This window comes from Schistocerca cancellata, unplaced genomic scaffold, assembly GCF_023864275.1.
Source record: "Schistocerca cancellata isolate TAMUIC-IGC-003103 unplaced genomic scaffold, iqSchCanc2.1 HiC_scaffold_1169, whole genome shotgun sequence".
In the NCBI taxonomy this organism is placed as follows: domain Eukaryota; kingdom Metazoa; phylum Arthropoda; class Insecta; order Orthoptera; family Acrididae; genus Schistocerca; species Schistocerca cancellata.
The window spans coordinates 275,291-297,249 of NW_026047168.1; the positions used below are offsets into that span (position 1 = coordinate 275,291).

At 40.4% G+C, this 21,959-nt stretch overlaps 1 protein-coding gene across 1 annotated transcript in view; it reads left to right on the forward strand.

The window, feature by feature from the left end:
• Window positions 1-21,959, forward strand: part of LOC126160953 (uncharacterized) — a 229,435-nt gene that overhangs the window by 140,316 nt on the left and 67,160 nt on the right. The window lies entirely within an intron of this gene.

Consider the following 21,959-nt stretch of genomic DNA (forward strand, 5'->3'; position numbering starts at 1 on the left):
ACACTTATGAGTGACGCAGAACATATCAGCAAAACAGAAGAAGTCATAGAAGAGAAAAATATCATTAAATTAATCGGTGATCCCACAGTGAGATACCAAAGAAACATACAGAAACTTCGAAGAATCCTCAAACTTACCATTATAAATGCTCGCATCAAATAAAACACAAATCTTTTCCCAAGATACGTAACTGTAACTGTCCAATTAGACCAGTAATTAACTTCAAATACGTGCCATCTTACCACGTAGTTAGACACATTCATACAGTACTTCGAAATTGTACACTTTCATGAAAACAAAACACAAATGAACTGATAAAAAATAGCACATAAATATTCGAACAACAGCAAACCTGCGACTAATTCATACAACATCTATTTACACATGTATTCCAGAGGGAGATACAATCAGTATTACTGAAGAACAGCTGCAGAAAGAAGGGAATGTAAGAAATGTACACATGGGTGAAATTAAAGCCATCCTAATGGCTCTAACAGAACTGAAATACTTTGTTTTCAGCAAGGCGTTCTAGCCACAAAAAGATAGCTCACCAATGGGGTCACCCATCAGTGGTCTACTTGCAAACATATTTCTGAACTACACTGACCAAGAAATATTCAAAGAAATTATATATCCAAAGTAGTTCAACCTTATACACTTACACCACTATGTAGACGACATCATTTGATTGATAGACAAAACAGACACACAGGTAAAACAACTACGCATTCACATAAATGCAGTTCATTCAGAAATAAAACTTGTCAATGAGACAGAAGCAGACATGTAACTTACTTTGTGTGACATCACTATACACAGAATCAACAACAAACGTAATCTTGTAATATTCAGAAAACCAACAGCCACAATTACAACAATTTACAAACTTTCCGATCACCCTCCACCACACAAACTCCAAAGTTTAAGAAACATGCTACATAGACTCCATAGTATTCCCCTGGACAAACTCAAATACAATAAGAACTAAACACAGTACACCATATACCAGAGACAATGGGTACAACGTACAAGTAATAAACAAACTGAACAACAAAATAAAGTAACAAATTAAAAAATAACAAACCAGCCACGACAGATAACGAGGAACACAAACATTTGACAAACACAGGAAATCAGGAACACCTTACAAAGCACACATACTAACATACAGCAACAAAAAGTCCACAATGCGGTGATCATTTTAAGAAATAAGGGCTATGACCGTAACTGTACACAAACAACACAGTATAGAAAAATCCTAAATCCAAGTAGACATCAACAGACAAATTTTCCAAATCTTGAATCTACCGATTAACATGTAGTTCATGCTAGTCTGTCCCAGTCTGTTTACAAAGGCTAATCATGCAATCTTTGAAAACGAGATATTCTCAACACCTCAGAGTCTTAAAAGTCAAGGTAGACACTCCATTTTTGCAGATATATTTATACAAGAAAACCACCACCCAAACAACAATGAGACTGATCTTAAGATCCTCAGCGAAAGCAATAGTGTCTATCGAGAATGGTCACATACAAAAATTAATTATATGAGGAAAGAAAGCCTTGAATGAAAACAGAGTACTGTGTGACAAAAACCTGTGTGGAACAGTCGATGAACTATACAAAGACACTTCCTCACACGTTAATTAAACACACTCAATATCCAAAAACATCTGTTATCTCAATCCCACTCCAGCCCTCCACTCTTTACAGCTCTCTCTGCCACTGTCTCTGTCTCACTCTACCTGTCTCTGTCATTTTTACACACACACATGCACAAGCATCAGTCCTCCTCACCTGTGATCCCAATACTGTTCACACGAAACAATGAAAGTTAGCATCACATGAAACATAAAGGAAGCAATGAACGCTTGAGAAAGGATAAAAACTTAGTTCCTCTCAATGAATATGGAGACACAAGGATCTACTCAAATCACGTGTTGTGAAAAATACTTGTGAAATAAACTGTGAGCATCAAATCACATAAAAACGGATGAAAAAAATGTAATGAGTAGCATTAAGAAGATATATCTTGCAGAGATACACAAAAGGGTGGAAAATGCAGGTACAGTAAAATATAGTGCAACAAGGGTTACTACAACAACTTCATCAGTAACTGACCATGTGGCCACAAATATGGACAGGGAAAAATGTGATATAGCTGTAAAAGATATCGGACTATCAGACCATCTTTGTCAAATAACAACACTAAAATCAGGCATCGAATCATTCCCTAAACTACAAGCCTACAAACGACCTCTATCAGAAATCAAAATAAAAGATTTTTGAAAAGAACTAGAAAAACAAAGCTGGGATGAAGTTTATAAGGAAACCAATGTGAATATGAAATTCTATAAATTATCCACATTGTTTAAATTGAACTTTGAAAAGGCATTTCCAAAAGTAGGTATGTCTGTATCAACATCTCACAAAACAGATGGATAACAGCGGGCTTTAGAAGTCCTTCCAAACACTTAAACACCTCAGTTCCATGAAAAAGATTTGCTATGATCCAGAATTCTTAAGTTTCTATTAAAAAAATCAAAGATATTTATAGGAAGGTGTTGATTGCTGCAAAAAAGTCATTTAATGACAAAATAATATATAATGCACAGAATAAAAGCAAAGTAGTCTGAGATGTTATAAAAAAGGAAATGGGGAGAGGCAAACAAACGTAGAATAACATACTGCTAAGGGAGAAGGATAAGGTAATAAATGATCCACAACACTTAGCAAAATATATAAACGAGCATTTTTCAAGCATTGCAGAGAAGTTACAGCAAAAAATTCCCCAAAACAAATATAACACCTTTAAATAATGTTGCACTAAATACAATGATGTTGCTTCCAACCACAGAGAATGAAGTCAATAAAACTATTCAAAAACTAAAAAATAAAAAGTCAGTAGGCTTAGATGAAGTACCAATGTGTGTACTGACACTTAAAAAAGGCCCCTTAACAAATATAATAAATGAATCCTTCACATCAGGGACAGAGCAGTTCAAACAGGCAAAAGTTGTACATTTTCTTAAGACATAGAAAATTACCAGCCCATTTCCCTGCTGTCACCATTCTCAAAAATAATAGGAGCAATTATGAAATACAGACTAATGAATTGCCTGAATATATACAATCTTTTAAGCTAATCACAGTTTGGTTTCCGAAGTGGCAAAAATACGGAGTCAGCCATTGTGAAATTCACAAAAGTTGTACTTGATGCTTTTGATAAAGTTGAGTGTTCACAGACATATTTTTGGATCTTTCTAAGGCGTTTGACACAGTAGACCACAAGATTCTATTAAATAAATTAGGAGCATTAGGAAGAAGAGGAGTAGCTAATGACTGGATTTGATCATTCCTAACAGGCAGCGCACAAAGAGTAGAGATAACACATACTTCAAATAGATCTAAACGTTTTGTAAAACACTTAACAGAACCAAAATACATTAATATAGGGGTCCCGCAAGGTAGCATATTAGGACCAATACTATTCCTGATATACATCAATGACTCTCCCAGTAGCGTTACTCAAGGTGAAAAAATTCTCTTTGCTGATGACAGCAATAGTATAGTCACTGAGAAAACAAGAGAACTCCTTGCCGAGAAAGCAAATGAAACTCTCAAGGAAGTTTACGATTGGTCAATAGGCAATAAAGTGACATTGAACATAAATACTTATTTATTTATTTATATTTATTTACTTATTCCATGTGATCTGATGGTTCACAGTGTGTTGCAGATGTCGGAAAATATCAGTCAACATTGTTAACATATATTAACATATAATATCCTAAAATATTATATTGCAAAGATTTGTTAAGTTTACTTCACTCCAATTGCTCAATGTTTTCAATTCTACATAAACAGCAAGATTACTGTTCTAAATATTAATTTATAGAGTAAAAACAGAGACACAACAAATATGACTTCACGATTTTGCTAAATTTTATTTTGTCTTCTATGGACTTAATACTAGTGGGAAGATTGTTGAACAGTTGGAGGCCCATGTGGAAAGCTCCATTTTTACACAGTTGAGTGTTTGTACATAAAACACACAAATTTGAGTTTTTCCTGGTGTTGTGTTTATGTATTTCATTATTTTTTACTACTCTGGACTCAGTTGGAACTATGTGGTTTCTGAAAAAATTTAGAGTCTCGAGAATGTATAGGCAAGGCAGTGTAAGGATTTCCAACTTTCTGAAAATGGGTTTGCAGGATCTCTGGGTTTGTTTCCATTAATAATCCTCATTTCTCTCTTCTGGATTTTGAATGTGCTCAGAGCAGTTGGAAAATTTCCCCAGAATATCACACCATATTTTAGGTGGGCTTGTATGTAAGTGTAGTATGCACTGCTTAATGTTTTCAGGCTAGCACATGATTTCAGCACACTCAATGCATAACAGTCAGTACTAATTCTGGCATTTACTTTTCCTGTATGTGTATTCCATTTCAGGTTATCTTGAACCATCACACGTAGGCATTTGAAAACAGTGTCCATATCTATTGGATGGTTATTTACAGTGACAAATGACTGAAATGAATTTGCATTTTGTGTTGTGTGAAAGTTCATGGAGTAATTCGATTTTCCTCTCCAATTGCATGCGGCGAAAAGTTGCTATTCCTTCACACGCGGACTTCCCACGCAGCTTTTCTCGTCACCCGGGTGGTCCGGTGACAGGCGAGTTCTGCTGAGCTTGAAAGGGTTAAGCCGACGGGTGTGAGGGAGTCAAGTGGATGCTTTCCAGACGCCGACATTGTCATAAGAGTGGGAGCGACACGCCGAAAGGGGCCAGAAGGAGCGGCTGGGCTAGAGATTCCGTTATTTCGCAGAAACTTAGTGAAAACACTTTCTGGCGGGCTACCACTGAGGCGTGGGAATGACTTGTGTTCCCAGGCAGTCTTGGCGGGCAAATTCCCGCGTTTTCTGCAAAATCGTAACTCTGATTGGCTTGCTCAGGGCATAGCTCCGTGATGTAGCAAAATTGGCGCCATGAATCTCCATTGGTGGACTAGTAGTGCTTCGGCAATAGAGTGGAATTTTCCGCCAGTTTTGGAGTTGCTGATTGGAACGTTTAACCATGGCCACTGTCGTGGGGGCGGGATTGTTCTGTGTTCGGCTTGTACGGGTGCTCTTGAGAGAGTCGGAGTAGGTTACAAGTCTGAGCTCTCGCTGCTCTGGACAGCCTGACTTCCGTTGGCTGTCTAATATACTTTTATTTAATTGAAACTGTTTGACGAAGTTGCTGAAGTTTCGACTTCAACGTAACCTTCCGAGTACAGTTGGCAATTGAGCGTTCTGCGTACAAGCGGCCTATGTTGTCCGTCTCGAGCAGTTTTGGCTAAAGTTGACTGTATCGCAGTGTGACTTCGCTTGTTAAAATCAATCACTGTACTGTCAGTGTCTGTGTGGCGGGTCTTCTTCGTCTCCCTCAGAGGGTCATTTGTATTGCTAGGAAGTCTTTAGTCTGGAACAACCAGACCAGGACAATTTGTTTCGGGCTATACTCGCGACATTATCATCACCATGACGGGATGTCGAAGCAACCAGCCATCGCCTCCGGTACGCCAGATCGTGTCCTTGTAGTTAAGAAGACAGCTTGGTAATGTATGTCCGCAGCACTGGGAAAGCAGGAAATTTTGCTAGGTGATAATCAGAGCTCAGCAGAGTGGGCCTGTTCGTCTTTTCTAACTTTCATCTGTCTTGGATGTTCATTGTCTGAGTTCTCACTACTGTAGCAGCAATTAATGTTGGGTTGGCTGTGTGTTTCTCTTAAGATTTGAGTTGCAAGGAATTGGCTCCACATACCACTTCGTCTTAAATGTCACAATCTAGTTTATGGACAACTTCACCTTCACAGCATTTATTTTAGTATCCAATTTGAGCCAATTTGATGTATTGTAAATGTTTCATGTGTTTTGTTTATTATTTTGAGTTTAGTCATAATAAATCATATTGTTATTTTGGACAGAACTGTCATTTGTTAATCGGTAGAGCAATGCTTTCATTTCTCACTATGATCAGGAAACTTTCCTTTATTTAACTTATTTATCAAGTTAAATTATTGCAGATGCAAACTCTTTTCTACTCCACTTGCAGGGTCAATTACAGACAGTTTGCGTTTCTTTTTAATCCAAGTGCAACAGTAAAAGTCGGAGTTAGGAATAGGGGAGGGGGGGGGGGGCTTAGAGCATCCTTTATTATCAAGATTCTAGACGAATTTAGTGTTAAATACACTGCTAGCCCCGGCACCTCACAGTGTTGTCAGCAAATATTATCGTTTTGTGTGCATCTATATTCAGGCTCATGTCATTAACATACAGGAGGAAAAGTAGAGGTCCCAATACTGATCCTTGTGGTTCACCTTGCTTTACAGTTTTATTACTCGATAGGATTTCGGTTATTGAGTTGGTTTGTCTGTTAGTGTATTTCATGCTGACTCTCTGCATCTGATTGGTTAGGAATGTAGCAATCCCATTGTTTGCAAATCTTCTGATATCATAGTGTTCTATTTTTTCCAACAACTCTGTGAATTTCAGTTTGAAGAGGAAAAATGACAATGTTAAATTAACTGTAGATGACACCTCTATAGACTGTGTAATAAATGCAAAATTTCTAGGAATCAATATTGATTCTCAGTTGAAGTGGTGTGAGCACACAAAGGTACTTGCAGCAGAATGTCATCAGTATGTTATGCCTTTAGAATCCTATCTTCAGTGTGTAACATGCATTGTCTTTTAGTTACATATTATTCATATGTACAATCAATTCTTAGATATGGCATTCTTTTTTGGGGAACAAATGCACAGAATATGGACACAATTTTCAGACTCCAGAAAAGAGCCATAAGAATAATAACCAAAAATACTTGTCAAGCTCATTGTAAAGATCTGTTCAAAACACTGGAGATTTTAACTGCTTCATGTGAATACATTTACAAGTCAGTTTTAAACATCAAAAATAACATTGATAATTACTGCTCAAACAGCTCTGTCTATGACCATGCAACAAGAGATAGATTCAAGTTACATTTACCAAGAAAAAATAAACATAAAACTAAAAACAGCATTTTCTACCAAGGAATAAAACTGTACAATAAATTACCAAAAGAGATTAAAGAAATTGCAAAAATAACTTATTTAAAAAGACAGCTAAAAAGCACCTGGTATGCAATACATTTTATACATTGAAGGATTACTTAGCTAAAACAGAATAGAGGTTTGATAAAAAAAAATGTTATACAAATAAATAATAATAATAATGATTATAAAATAGCCAACATTCCACATAACACTTTCACTTTATATTGTTTTCCTTCTGTTTTCCTTTCTAGAAATATTTACCCACAAGTTATGCATAGCACAATACTAACACCTCTTCCTCTTTCTGTGCTCAACATCTCACTCATAAATGTTCTCGGGTTTCCAACCGCGTCAACTGCTTAAAACTACACGAGCTTTCGGCCAAGCACTCCTTGGCCATTGTCAAGTGAATGACTGCCAGAGGGTTTTTGGTGCGCCCTTATATACGCTAGCTGCCAGCTGCGACGTCACTGGTGCCCGTGACAGTGCCATATATGCTCATGTTTTGAGGCGGTGTTCGATGTTCCCTCTTCAATCGCGCGATCGCTGGATCCCACGCAGCACTGAGCTGCAAGCCACCGTCTCTATTCAGGGTGTTTGCGGTAATTTTTATTTCAATAGCTTCCTTTATTAAACTGTCCCAGAAGCCGTTAGTGCGAGCCACGACAGAGGTATCGCCAAATTTTATGTGGTGACCGTTTTCTAATGCATGCTCAGCTAATGCAGATTTCTCTGGATAGCGTAGGCGATAATACCTCTCATGTTCTTTCCTGGGTTGGTCCACAGTGCGCACTGTTTGTCCGATGTACTTCTGGCCACACTCACAAGGTATTTCGTAGACTCCAGGTGTTCTGAGACCTACTGCGTCTTTAAGTGGTCTCAGTAATTGACGGATTTTCGTTGGAGGACTGAAGATTGATTTGATATTGTGTCTTTCCAACAGGCGGCTTATCTTGCCCGACACAGAGCCACAGAATGGCAGGGAAGCAAGTTTGTGTGTAAATGTGTGTGAAATCTTATGGGACTTATCTGCTAAGGCCATCAGTCCCTAAGCTTACATTCTACTTAACCTAAATTATCCTAAGGACAAACACACACTCCCATGCCCAAGGGAGGATTCCAACCTCCGCCAGGACCAGCCGCACAGTCCATGACTGCAGAAGTAGGGGGATGAAGTATGTAGCATGCCGAACTGCTTTGTTGCCAAATTTATTCAAGATGGCGGCGATGACGTCATCCAAGATGGCGGCATGTAGACTTGGCAACATCGCATGACGTCATCCAAAGATGGCGGATTTTGGCGGGAAAATATGGCAAATTGTGCTATGTCCACCAACCTAAACTTCAGAAAAAATGGCAGGAAGTTTGAATTTTGGCGGGAAAATAGCCCAATTGTGCTACGTCCACTAACCTAAGCGTCCAGAAGAAAATATGGTGGGAAGTTTGAATCCAACAGGATAATGCATGCAAAAAACCGTACTTTTCTTTATTATTATTGATTATCATTCATTAACATTCATCATCATTCATTATCATTCATTATCATGCACTATCATTTATTTACATTCATTATTTTTATTATAATTTATTATTATTTATTATTATTGACCTGCCTCCACTAGAAAACTCCCTCCCGATTCAAATTCCTACACGATAATGGCTGCAAAACCTTACTTTTGTTTATTATTATTGATTATCATTTATTAATATTCATTATCATTCATTGTCATTTATTATCATTTATTATCATTCATTATCTTTTATTATTATAGGCCTACCTCCACTAGAAAATTGCGCCAAATTCAAATTCCAACACGATATTCTCTCCAAAACTGTACTTCTATGTATTATTATCATTTATTATTTATTCAAGATGTCCGATTTTCTCGGTGAGAAACCTATTCTCCTTACATCCATAACAAAAATCTATCAAAGGTCAAATCCCCAACACCATAATTGATCACATGTACGAGCTTTCTCCGTCACTTATCTTTTTTCACTGGTAGCCTATCATAATCGTGTCAAATAATAAACTGCACTTATAGCGACATAATTCACGTCCTTTGATTTTGCAGGGGGGAAGGGACTGAAGACTTTATTTCAAGCAGTACGGTCATCACTTGTTCTCCAACACAGTCAGCACACACATCTTTGATATCGCAGTGCAGTCACCACGACGTCCGCGCTCCAACTGAATTAGTTCAAATCCTCGACACCCCTTGGCCAGCGCGGAGACACTGGCTATGCCTGCCACGTGAGGTGGGGAGGGGGGGGGGGCGAGCCCAGCGATCGCTCCCACATCGTAAACATGTTTTCGCTGGACACGCTGGAACTTGTCGAGTTTGACGTCACAGCGGCCCCTTGTCCACCCACCACGTGTATTTGTCGCCTCCACACGTTTCCTGCCAAAACTGTCTCCCTCCGAGCTGAATCACACAACGGTCGGCCGTTTCCCCGCAACACTTTCGGCTCCACATATCACCAGAGAAATTGATATCGCCTATGCGCCTTAGATTACGCTCCAAGGCAGGCTGCGCGCACGTGCCAAGTTCATCTTCCGAGCGCTCATGACAGCCGACACATGTGAAAGCTGCCTCCACGTCTAGTGCCCAATGATCACACCAGATCTTGAGTCAGAAATAATACTATTACTCCATCAGGTGTATATAAAAAATTATAGTTATTAGCAGCCGGTACATCCTACAAGCAAACAGATACGTATAACAGCAGCGTCCATTCCTAAATAAAGTAAATTCGTGGACGTAGTGCAGGGTGAGTCCATTTACCAGAAACGTGCAGGAAGAGGTTGAGTGCTGGTGGCTTAGTTTGAAACAATTTTCTTAGGTTGGTGGCGGAAGTGCAAGTGAGCTTTGTTTACTGGCAGATTTCAAACTTGGCGCTGGTTCCTAGGAAGAGGCGGAGGTGGTGGTCTGGTCCTCGAAAAGTAGTTGAAATTAGGGAGTTGAACACGTTTGAATATGTATATGAAATTGTAAATGGAATTATTTAATATAGCGGGGTGGTGAGAGTGAATTAGCGAGCGTTCTCGCGACGAGCAAACGCGCTGTTATATGGTCATGGTGGATTCCACTGTCGGTCAAACTCTGGCGCCAAACGTGTCCTTTGTAGGGCACGCGGTCGACAGGAAACATCATGTCCGGTGTTAAGTGCTCGCGGGCGCGGCCAACCGTTTGTGGCGGGACACTCAGGCGCCGCTCGCCGCCGCCTACCCGTCGCCCTGGCCGTGGGCGTATGCTTGACGTCAGCGGGCCAGGGAGCAGGCTCAGCCGGCCGCACGTACGTCAGCTGCGCTCTGGAGTTTCACCGTGTGAGCATGAAGAAGTCAGTTGGGACACAACTGCATGACCGTAATGTCTGAAATAAAGAGTCATTTTCCAGGTAGTTACTGAAGGCTATGCCCGTCGCGTGTATGGAGGGTGTGTGACGTAAGCGGGGCGGCGGCGCACCGATTGTACAGTTATTACGCGCGTGCGAGAGCGAGTCAATTAGCGGGCGTTCTAGTGCGGTCCAAAGGTGCTGTTATACAGTCATGGCAGTTTCCACTGTCGAGCAAACTTTGCCGACAAAAGTGTAGCACTGCGTAGTTCGATACATTTGTAAGCAATTCATCCAATCTATCATGAGTAAAGTATTGTTCTAGAGTCCATGATCGGTGAGAGAGAGAGAGAGAGAGAGAGAGAGAGAGAGAACATAAACACACACACACTCCTAAGACTAGAACGTTCAGCACTTGAAAACGGGCAATAACCTTAGATCGCTTACTTTTCCGTCCTGTCAGACAGACATCCATCTCCCCGGTCACCTTACGCTGAGCTATCTCTACCCGAATCGTAAAACTTTTTCCTTTCTGTGATACGAGCCCAATATAGCCCTGCAGACACGTCTAGTGCCCAATGATCACACCAGATCACGAGTCAGAAATAATACTATTACTCCACTATTACTCGCATAGGGACACGTGGCGAACGGCTGTGTTAGGCCGGCATCGACAGGTTTGAACGTGGAACTGAAAGTGTTGCAGGGAAACGGCCGACCGTTGTGTGATTCAGCTCGGAGTGAGACAGTATTGGCACGAAACGTGTGGAGGCGACGAATACACGTGGCGGGCGGACAAGGGGCCGCTGTGACGTCAAACTCGACAAGTTCCAGCATGTCCAGCGAAAACATGTTTACGATGTGGGAGCGATCGCTGGGCTCGCCCCCCCCCCCCCCCCCCCTGCATTCACGTGGCAGGCATAGCCAGTGTCTCCGCACGCTGGCCAGGGGGTGTCGAGGATTTTAACTAATTCAGTTGGAGCGCGGACGTCGTGGTGACTGCACTGCGATATCAAAGATGGGTGTGTAGACTGTGTTTGAGAACAAGTGATGACCGTACTGCTTGAAATAAAGTCTTCAGTCCCTTCCCCCCTGCAAAATCAAAGAACGTGAATTATGTCACTATAAGTGCAGTTTATTATTTGACACGATTATGATAGGCTACCAGAGAAAAAAGATAAGTGACGGAGAAAGCTCGTAAATGTGATCAATTATGGTGTTGGGGATTTGACCTTTGATAGATTTTTGTTATGGATGTAAGGAGAATGGGTTTCTCACCGAGAAAATCGGACATCTTGAATAAATAATAAATGATAATAATACATAGTGAGAGGCACCCACATGCCTTGCTCATACTGTGGCATGAAGCAGTCAGGCCTGCAAGAGGAGTGGTCTGCCAAGCGAGTGGATTCATTCTTATTTATCGAGTAATATGAACTCTCGTACTCACAATTAAGTTACAAATTATGCTCCTGTATGAATAATACGCCACGGAAACGCACATCTGACTATCAGTAATTTACAGAACTCTGACTGTTCACTACGCACTGGCAATACCACATTTTCTTTTTGTCTTTTATTTCACGGCTTTTATCAACACGTGGCCACCGCACTGAATATGAATGGCGCACACATTATAAATTCGGGACATCATGACAACATACAATTGGAAGGAAAAGTCCACCAATCTTTTTCTTTTCGCTATCTTATTTATTCCGATAAATTCTATAACCTAAACACACAAATTCTATAACCTATAACAATAACACATGGGAAATTCTGCAGTGCACTACTACACCCAGAACAAGTTTTACAGATCCTGCTATCAACTGAACGAAAGCTGGATGCAATGCATACTATGATTTATCCTGTTAACTCTTACAATTTATATGCTTACTATAAGTTAACCATCACACACTCCTTATTGATTAAAGATTAATTAAATGTTATTGTTTCTATTTCCATTGCTAGATCAAAGCATAATTTTGAAATGTATAAGATTTATAGTTACCCTGTGAAATGGAAACAGTCAGGTATTCATGTAAAGTATGTATTGAATGATTATCTACTGATCAGCAAGGATCGAAGATATTTTGTGTCTCTAAATGAAAATGATTTGCATGTGTGCAAACATAGTCATAAGTTAATTTGCCCTGAATCGGCAGTATTCTCAGACAGTAGAGTGTACAGCTGTGAGAAAGAATTGTTTATGAATCATCCCCCAAGAGATGATTGCCCTAGAATTTTAACACATCTTTATCATCCATTTCTTAAACGATGTTCTGAAGGTATAATTTTCTCATTTAACTCCACCCATGATGTCACATTTACATGTAAAAACTATGTTACACCTGAGGTACCCTTTACACTAAAATTGAACAACAGTGGATTAATCTTGAATGCCACACATTGTGATTTATCATGCAAACTATTTGATATGCCTAATGTATTGCCAACTACATTTCATGGAACTGGTCATTTGCCATTAACAAGAATGTTATCTATTTATTACAATGATTCATACATATTATCATATTGAAAGCATTCCTTATCAAGTTTTTCTGATGGTAGTGATTTAATTAAGGACATCCATGAAAATGTAATCTCTTTCAATAACAAGTTAAATTTCATTGAAGCAGCAAATAGAATTAAGTCCTTTGATTCATCCAGTAATGTTAATGCATACTTGATTGTCAGGGTATTGTGTTTTTATTGCTTTTATTAATTTGTCATGTATGAAATTGGCATCTTGAAGGCACGCTTCTCTGTACCGAACGTCACTGTGTCTGCAAGTGGAATACATGTTGCAATGCCTTGTGATGCCACCAATGGCGAAATAGATTCATAACGTCCATGAGGTCGTTTTGAGTCACCAATGGTTGCTCTTTTTCTCTGGGGGGAGTGGTGTAAGGGTCTACGGATTGCGCGCAGCCGTACGGTACGTTAACACGTGTTTTATAATCCGCCTTCGTTAATAAAACTGTTTAAACTTACTTCTCGCGTTCGCGTATTGCTGTACCTCAAGGACCCACCGCTTACAAATCCTGACAAAATATTCGCGTAATCATCATCCGGGGCAACAACACAAACAATCCCCTTGCTTTTTTTCGTACCCAAGTGCAGTTAGAACTCGCGTTCTTAGCATTCCATACAAACTTAATTATCTACATAGATAGAGTATCCATACCAGAATTCAAGAGTATCGATGATTTTTGTCTGTTATAAACATCGACACTGGCAAGATATTGACCTCAGAAATTCCAAGACTTTGGATAATGTTTTAATTTTAAGTTTTATGTTTCAATGTTTTCTGTAATTTCCCATTTCCCATCGTAATTCCTCCGAAAAAGGGGTCTCAACAGATGGGTAGAACGACCGCCAGATAACAAATGACAAAACGAATTTCGGTGATTTAATTATAAATTAACAATTTTCGGATTTTTTCTCCTTACTTGTATTGTGAAAAGTTGCGTCTTGCCTAATTTGGTGATTGTACGCTAATGGGAAGTACGTTACAGGTTTTGATGAGTGAGTTTGCGAGTATCAAAGCATATAACGTAAATGGCCATATGTTTTGAGCACATTGACTTACAAGCTAAAACTACTTACACCGCCAAGGGACTGTAGACCTTAACGGGTGACATAAATATCAACCTGACTCTTGTAGCTGTTCAGGAGAATAGACATACAGACGGAAAGACTGACTATCAGATAACAAAAGGAAAGAAGTAGATCTTTTCGTGTGATATAATTACAAATCAATAATTTTCGGGTATTTCCCTTGTTTGTACTGGGTAACCTTGCTTCTTGTCAAATTTCATGATTCTGGGTCAACGGGAAGCATCAAATTATGTGAAATAATTGGCTGTGTGGTTTGATTGCGTTGACTAAGAAGCCTAAATCTTTTACATCTGCAGGGGACCACAGACTTTTGCATATGACATAAATCTGAAACTGGTAAGTCTAACCGTTCCTGAGGAAAAGAGGTCTCAACAGTCGATCAGACAGACAGGCCGACAGATAGACAGACAACAAGGTGGTCGTGTAAGGGGTTCCGTTTTCATCGACTGAGGTACAGAACCCTAAAAATGACGAATGGAGTGTGTAACACAGCAGCTGCAGACATAATTCGTTGCCAAAACTGTAATCGGTGCAGCGTTCTAAACTTCTGTAACATGACCTCTACATAAAATACTCATAATTTTTTTCTTTAATAAATGATATTCCGATTTGTAATTGAATAGTTAATTTCGGAAGGCAAACTACCAATACTGTTCTCATTAATGTTAACGCTGTAAACTGTTATGAGAAGGTAGAAGCGCTGTATGAAAGTGTGCTGAAAGCAGTAGTGGAGGTGAGGAATGGTTTTATAAAATCCGCGTTAATGCGGTGCACGCAAGCAACACAGTGGGGTGCGAAGGACTGGACTGTACTGTAGGTCTAGTACACGCTCATGACGTTAAGAGGCGTTGTGGTAGCGCAGGCCATTAGCTGCCATCCTGGGAATTAGCGTGTTGGAAAATGAGATGGTCGCGCACTACCTAGAACAACTGCCCACCGGTCTGGTGACGAAGGCAGTGAGGGGATGAGGGGAGACGCCAGCCGGGTTGAGGGGGAAGTGAGGGTGAGTGGAGTTCATCCACAGTCGCGCGGCTGACTGCGTGGACTCCGTTTATAAAGTCGGAAACTAATATACATGTACAGTATATGCTATATAAACTAATACATGTGTACGAGTATAGTGATAAACACATTAGGACAGACAGTAACTCCGGACAATAATTCAAACATTAAGAACTGCTAGAAATGCGGACAGATATATTAGTTAAAGACGTTTTGAGCTACATTGCACCAAGTATCAATTTTGATTGGAACTGTAATTACTGTCACCGTTCAATAGTAAAGTAGTTGATATTATAGATACCATGTTTTATGGTTGCTGTTCCATCACAACTCTCCCCAACTCCTTCTTTCCTTGTGCTGAGCCTTCTACAATTTGTGAAGGACCAGGTTGTGCTCATTGTGTCGCTAATCCACTAACATCTTCTTCGATTGTTACATTCTGCCGGAACAAAGGAGGTAAGCATTTGTAGAGAACCTTCTATCTTGGTCAAACGAATAGTGATCGAGGAAAACTTGTAAACAAGCAGTTTATGTACGTTCTTGTTCCAGACGTCATGCACCAGGGAGGGCTTGATGCACTTCTCAGCAGTCGCTGCTTGTCAGTTGCCTTCTCCATTCCAGCAGTCCCTAATAACCAGTGACCTGATTCATACACAGTGAAATGAAACTCGAAACAGTGTCATATTAAACCAACCGTTATTGACTTGTGGATTATACCTTAACAGTTTAGAACAGATTCACCATGTGCAACTGATAAAGGCTGATTGGTTAATATTTGCATGGGAGTTATTTCATATCAAATCCAACAAAGCTAATCAGGATGTCAGGTAGCAATAATCCGTACATACTTTGTTGTTAATGTTCTTTATGTGTTGTTTAAACAGCACAAATGAGGCAGTTAATCCCTTCGTCTGACAAAGTAATAACGGTTAACTCATCACACTTCCCCTATAGTATTGGGACAAGGGGGATTTTGAGCCACTCTACATTGTTGCCAGATGTATCCAAGACGGCGACGATGACTTTCTTCCAGGATGGAGGCGAGTACGCTAGGCAACAGCGTATGACGTCATCAAAGACGGTGGCTGTGACGTCGTTCAAGATGGCTGCTTTTGTGGGAAGTTTGAATTTTGGCAGGAAAGTGTCATACCCCCGAGTCCCCAGATAAAAGGATGGTAAGTTCAAATTCCAACAAGAGAATGCATTACACTTCGGTCATCTCTACTAAGCAAAGAAAATCGAAGGGAACATAGGTCATTTGGGCTACCTCCACTAACATAAGTCACCCGATCGCCACCTCTTCCTACGAACTGGCACCAAGTTAGAATTTTGGTGGTAAACAAAGGTCAGTTCGCTTATCTCTATTAAGATAAGAAAATGGCGCAAAAGAAAGGACACTTGTACTAACCTCAGTTGCCTGACCCCCACCTCCTCCTAAGGATTCATGGGAAAAAAGTACTTGGACATAAGTATTTATTATTTAACCAATTTCATGCAGGTGTGTTCACCACGAGGTCCAGAGTCCAACTGACTTAGTAGATATCGCCACCACCAGAGGGCGCTACCTTGACATCAGGTGATACCGCAAGTACCGTTATTCAAGATGGCTGCATATATTTTGTTCGCCATGTTGTGAGGCGGTGAGTGAAAATTTAAAGAATTATTTCTAGGCCGGAACATTGTATGTGAGGCGGCGAGTGCAAAATAATTATTATATATGTATATCTTTATGGTTGTTCTCAACACAGGCTCTCTAACTACACTGTTGGCAACGAGAAAGTGATAAGCAAAAACGTGACGCCTGCAATTAAAGTTCACTGTGCCCACTCTGATAGTAGACATAAAGTTATTGATTATTGAAGTTCATTACTCTGAGGATTTAGGATGATGTCTGGGATTCATAGAAAACGAACAATTTTCACGATAAAGTGTAAAATTCCCAGCAAATGATTACCCATCTCAGTTATTGTACTATAAGAGCTGTTCAGAGTCTATTGCGCAGATCCTATTTCCCTAGATAACGAAACTGTTCAGTAATCGTTATCGATGTAAATGTTCAAAGTGAATGCTCGCCAAAATTTGATGTTAATACTCATTAAACGCCACGCTAGTAATGATAGAAGCCTGTCCTGAGGCGACACGTGAAAATACGACATACGCAGACTGAGATTAAATCACTGGAGTCGTTGCATAATTAACATTTTACCCCAATGCGAACTCATCGTTACGTATATACCGACTTACATAATATGGCATCCAACGCTGTTCCTGACAACTAAACAAACGCGTCGCGGCTTCCGACACAAAGTGCGCTGAGATAGGAATCTAGAACAGAACTGGGGCCTTACTCTAGGTCGCACGCTCTTAATTATATAGCCGTGGTGCGAACCGCCGAAGGCACAACCGACAACATTTGCCTTACTGACTAGCCGCTGGGGCTAGCAGAATACCACTTCAATTTGCTAAATAATTAAATGCTTCATTCGCTGCAGGCCAATCAAGCTCTCGATTTAATTGTGCAATCAGCACACAGGTAAATATCTATAGTAAAATTCTAATGTGGCTAGGTTAAATACTTTTGACGAGAGAATTATGTTAGTTGTACTACACGCAGTACATGAGCTCTGAACTTGCCCTTTGGATCTACGCTACAACTATAATTTCATAGCTACCTTTTTGAAACTTCTCACATTTTTGTTATTATAGTGTATCTCCCTTCTACCTAAATCTAACATCCTAGCTTTATCTGATCACTTACTTAATCTATCTTGCTTCCGAACTTTTAGGACACAAAAAAAGAAAATCATGAATTTCAACCAAAATATTACTTTGTGGGATCCATCATGCTGTTTCCATTAAATTACAATGAAAAAGGAATCTGAATACAAATATTGAAGTTTGTAGCTCCTTTCTGTTGCGCCGCTGAATTTTACGTAAAACGTCCAAATTTCGAAAACTGTTCGTTACCAAACTGAAACTTAACACATTATAATTTTAGCCTCACTCCTGACATGCTATCAACTTTTTAGATTATTTACTTTACTTTTAAGGTATTGTGCAACAGTCCTGACGTCATAGCTAGTTACAACGGACTAGGCTGACACACAATGGAAAGCATATGAGTTTTATACGGTGTGAGTAGGCTGCTTCCCTACAATGTGCTCTAGGACACAGTCACTGCACAGTCCCATTACGTAATCCAAGACCTTCTGCTTTCTCTCTTTGACGCGTTTATAACGGGACACGCAGCACGTGTACAGCCAGTGAGCGTGTGACTGCTGACGTCACAGCATCCAGCCCACACGTTCTTACACGCACCGCAGATACTCTGCTGTAAATATCCTAACGGATGTAACTGAACACATGTGACACCCACATCCCGCATCTAACGTATGAATTACCTACGTACTTAATTCCATTTCAGTTTTAATGATATTCAATAACTGAATGTATCATTTCAATATTCAATGATCAAATGAGAGGTTCCACATTTTCCCACTAGGAGCACAGTGTTCCCTCATGACGTAGCACCCCCCACCCCTAGAATACTCCAATCATATTGGCTACTGCATTAGTCACGTGATTCGACGTCATAGAACCTATATAAACCAAACGACAACCCAACTCACCCTCACTCTGTTCCTGTACGTGCTCCAGTGCTTTTAACGTCACTACACTTCGTCTTTCACGATGAAGCGAACAGAATCCGCCAGCAGCAGCGGCAGTGGCAGAGGCAGCAGAAAGCACTGCCGAGCAGACGAAGTTCAGTTACCTGGTGAGTACAGTTTCAGTGCTCAAATAACTCTTTTAGCCACAGTCCACTGACTGCAGCATCCTTTAACTCATTGAATGCGTGTTATATCTGTTTTGGATCGCACTCTATACAGAATGCTGCGTCCTTTAACAAATTGTGTATGTGTGTGTGTGCAATGTCTATGTGTTTAGTGTCTCTATGTTATATCTGTTTTGGGGCGCATTCTACCCAGATTGACGCGTCCTTTAACAGTTTTTATGTTTGTGTCTCTATGTTATATCTGTTTTGGATCGCATTCTATACAGAATGCTATGTCCTCTAACAGATTGTGTGTGTGTGTGTGTGTGTGTGTGTGTGTGTGTGTGTGTGTGTGTGTGTGTGTGTATGCTCATTGTCTCTGTGTTCACTGTCTCTGTGTTATATCTGTTTTCGACCGCTCTATATACAGACTGCTGCGTCCTTTAACAGATTATATGTTTGTGTAACCTGTTATATCTGTTTTGGACCGCAATCCATACAGATTCCTAAGCCCTTTAACGGATTCTGTGTCTATGTTGTGTGTTATATCTGTTTTGGACCGCAGTCTATGCAGAATGCTGCGTTCTTAACAGAATCTATGTCTGTGTTATATCTGTTTTTGGACCATATTCCAGCCAGATTGCTGCGTCCTTCAACAGATTTTACGTGTGCGTGTCTGTGTTCAATGTCTATATGGTCAATGTCTCTATGTTATATCTGTTTTGGACCATACTCTATACAGAATGCTGCATCCTTAAACGGTTTTGAGTGTGTTATATCTGTTTCTTTCGGATCGCAGACTGCTGCACCCTTTAAGTGATTGCGTGTGCGTATGTGTGTGCTACAGAGATTTTTTTTTCCATACTGGATACTATGATAGTGGTCCCTAAGACGAGTTTCCGCTTTTCTATCTGAGGCTAGTCCACAAATATTACAAGTAACCGCCTTTTCATATAATTCGTCATCTTCCTTTGGTTTGGTCATGGGAATGTTGGTGGTGTAGAGATTATCAACTTCCCATGAAAGTGAAGCCAAACTGCCGGATAGATCCCTACATAAGACTGGTAGCCGTTAAGTTTAGAATCATATCCACATACACTTGGAACACTGCTGCATAAGGTACATGTATTTGTGTGAAGGTTCTGTGTGAAGCTAAGAGGTTCGCTTCACAACGAGTAATAAGAGCTAGCAGACATTCAAAGTCGCTGGTGGTGAGCATTTTGAAATTTAATGAAGTTATTTTCCTCCGTGGGCATAATCACACGTACTGGGTCCTTGGAAGCACACTCTAATAAATATATTGCTAATAACTCTTCAGCTGAAAGATAATTCAGACACCTTTAACAAATATGCTTTTTACATTGCTTCTTACTTAACTGGAAACAAAGGAGGTGGGACATGTCTTTGATCCAGAAGCAGTGACAATTATCACTTTCAAAGAAGAGCAGCTTTGTTTACATGCAGCTCTCGCTCACCTGCAAATTTTGAGAAATGGAGGGGCCCACTACAGTGTGCTTATCTTGCTCGTCTGATGTGTCATTATTCTTCTTCTCCAGGCCATAAAAGTGAAGCGATATTCCGGTATTCTGAGCCTCAAACTTATGTTTGTCCTGGATCTACACAGGTAACTCTATCCCATCAAAGTTAGAATATGTGTTAATATCACTGACTTTGTAACTGCTCGGACGCTGCAGATGATCTGTGTCTTTGTAATTTTTCTCACAAGCCAGGATTGACCATGTAAAACAAGCCTCATCTTTTCTATTTTCAAAATTTATTCATGCCTCAAAAATGGTTCAAATGGCTCTGAGCACTATGGGACTCAACTGCTGTGGTCATAAGTCCCCTAGAACTTAGAACTACTTAAACCTAACTAACCTAAGGACAGCACACAACACCCAGCCATCACGAGGCAGAGAAAATCCCTGACCCCGCCGGGAATCGAACCCGGGAACCCGGGCGTGGGAAGCGAGAACGCAACCGCACGACCACGAGATGCGGGCATTCATGCCTCCTTGTTAGCTATATCCTCAGGGAGTTTAATATAACTGGACCCTCCATTTATTGGATCATAGACATGAATACGGATGTCGAGGTGTTGTATATAACTGAGCACTACAGCGGACCCGCGTACTTCCATCTCGGAAAATCAGGTCGCAATAGCGCTCAAGGTGGATTCACAATACCACTCAGCAATGAATGTGCTCCGAGAAATAACGCCATTGTCAACCCATATTTAGTGCAGAGGCGTAGTCTCTGCATCACCTGAATGTTTAGGGGGTGATTCAACTCGCAGTATAATACTACACTGCACTTTTTTTTTGGGGGGGGGGGGGGGGTCATCAGTCTACTGACTGGTTTGATGCGGCCCGCCACGAATTCCTTTCCTGTGCCAACCTCTTCATCTCAGAGTAGCACTTGCAACCCACGTCCTCAATTATTTGCTTGACGTATTCCAATCTCTGTCTTCCTCTACAGTTTTTGCCCTCTACGGCTCCCTCTAGTACCATGGAAGTCATTCCCTCATGTCTTAGCAGATGTCCTATCATCCTGTCCCTTCTCCTTATCAGTGTTTTCCACATATTCCTTTCCTCTCCGATTCTGCGTAGAACCTCCTCATTCCTTACCTTATCAGTCCACCTAATTTTCAACATTCGTCTATAGCACCACATCTCAAATGCTTCGATTCTCTTCTGTTCCGGTTTTCCCACAGTCCATGTTTCACTACCATACAATGCTGTACTCCAGACGTACATACTCAGAAATTTCTTCCTCAAATTAAGGCCGGTATTTGATATTAGTAGACTTCTCTTGGCCAGAAATGCCTTTTTTGCCATAGCGAGTCTGCTTTTGATGTCCTCCTTGCTCCGTCCGTCATTGGTTATTTTACTGCCTAGGTAGCAGAATTCCTTAACTTCATTGACTTCGTGACCATCAATCCTTATGTTAAGTTTCTCACTGTTCTCATTTCTACAACTTCTCATTACCTTCGTCTCTCTCCGATTTACACTCAAACCATACTGTGTACTCATTAGACTGTTCATTCCGTTCAGTAGATCATTTAATTCTTCTTCACTTTCACTCAGGATAGAAATGTCATCAGCGAATCGTATCATTGATATCCTGTCACCTTGTATTTTAATTTCAC